The sequence below is a fragment of the Camelus dromedarius genome, chromosome X (genome assembly GCF_036321535.1).
Source record: "Camelus dromedarius isolate mCamDro1 chromosome X, mCamDro1.pat, whole genome shotgun sequence".
NCBI lineage: Eukaryota > Metazoa > Chordata > Mammalia > Artiodactyla > Camelidae > Camelus > Camelus dromedarius.
The window spans coordinates 104,533,658-104,535,006 of record NC_087472.1 but is presented as its reverse complement, the minus strand read 5'-3'; the positions used below and the strand labels follow the sequence as shown (position 1 = coordinate 104,535,006).

At 39.7% G+C, this 1,349-nt stretch overlaps 1 non-coding gene across 1 annotated transcript; it reads right to left on the bottom strand.

The window, feature by feature from the left end:
• Positions 1-803: 803 nt before the first annotated feature.
• LOC116151152 (U6 spliceosomal RNA) lies at positions 804-911 on the bottom strand. Its single transcript, XR_004134928.1, has one exon. It is a non-coding gene; the product is annotated as a U6 spliceosomal RNA (small nuclear RNA).
• Between the last annotated feature and the right edge of the window lie 438 nt (positions 912-1,349).

The following is a 1,349-nucleotide window of genomic DNA, read 5'->3' as shown; positions in this document are numbered from 1 at the left end:
ACAACATTGTAAATCAACTATACTTCAATAAAAAAATTTTAAAAAGAATGAGCTCCATCTCAATTTTGTGATTTATAAAGCACTAAATACAGGTGAAGTATTTGGCTGTCCCTTATTAAATTTCTGTAAGTGGGCAGGAGGTATCCAGGAGACCCCCTGCTTGTGTTTCCAGACTCTCCACGGCCTCTGCTCTGGATAAAGAGCTTTCAAATTTGCAAGGCATTTTGACAGATCTCTCAATCCATCATCCTGATCACCCCATGAAGGAGGCAAGGCAAATGAAATTTTGTTTTTTCCCATGTCACTGATGAAAAAGTTGAAACCTGGAGACAGTACAACCTGTGCAGTCACTGCTTAAGAGGGACTTGGGTTTGGTTTAATGTTCCGCTGAAACCTTTATGAAATTCTTAGTTTATGAAAAAGGGGCTCTGCCTTTTCCTTTTGCCCTGGGTCGTGCAAGTGATGAAGCAGGGCCAGCCTGGAGAGCTTGCCTTGCTTACACGAGGGCACCTAGACTTGGTGTAGTGGAGTGGATTTTAGTGCTTTCTGACGTAGAGTTTACTTCCTTCTCCTACACTATGTTTCCATCAAACTTGGGACCTGTGTCTTTTTTTTTTTTTAATTGAAGTAGAGTCGGTTTACAATGTTGTGTTAGTTTCTGGTGTACAGCATAGTGATTCAGTTATACATAATGTATATACTTTTTCAGATTTTTTTCATTATAAGTATTACAAGAGATTGAGTGTAGTCCCCTGTGCTATACAGTAGGGCTTTGTTGCTTATCTCTTTTATATACAGTAGTTAAAAATATGGAACTCTTCTCAAATTTGTGTGTCATCCTTGCAACAGGGGCAATGCCAAACTTCTCCGTATCGTTCCAATTTTCGTATGTGTGCTGTCGAAGTGAGCACGAGACCTATGACTAGAATCCAGCCTCATGGTCTGTTCCCTTAATTTCCCCGAACTTCACTTTCCTGGCTCTGGATCAATGCCTCAGCATTTCTGCATGTAATTTTTGTCTCGATGGTTGTGATTTCTGTTTTAAAACAAATCAATCTGAAAACTTGCTTACCTCCGGGTTGGACAAACTGCACTGCTAATTTATGTTCATAATAATTTCCTGGTAGTGGCTACTGCCTCAGCAGCTATGCATATCATTTTTATTAAACAGGTTTAAAATAAAATAAAAACGGCTCTATTTTGTTTCCAAGATTGGTTAATTAGCTCATGCTGTTGTCAGGGCTGAACTGTGAATTATAAGTCCCTTCCTGAAGGGGAGACATTAGTTTTTCTGCAGACATGGAAACATTTGGCTGAGCAGCGTGATTTTAAAATCAGGGAGCACTGCC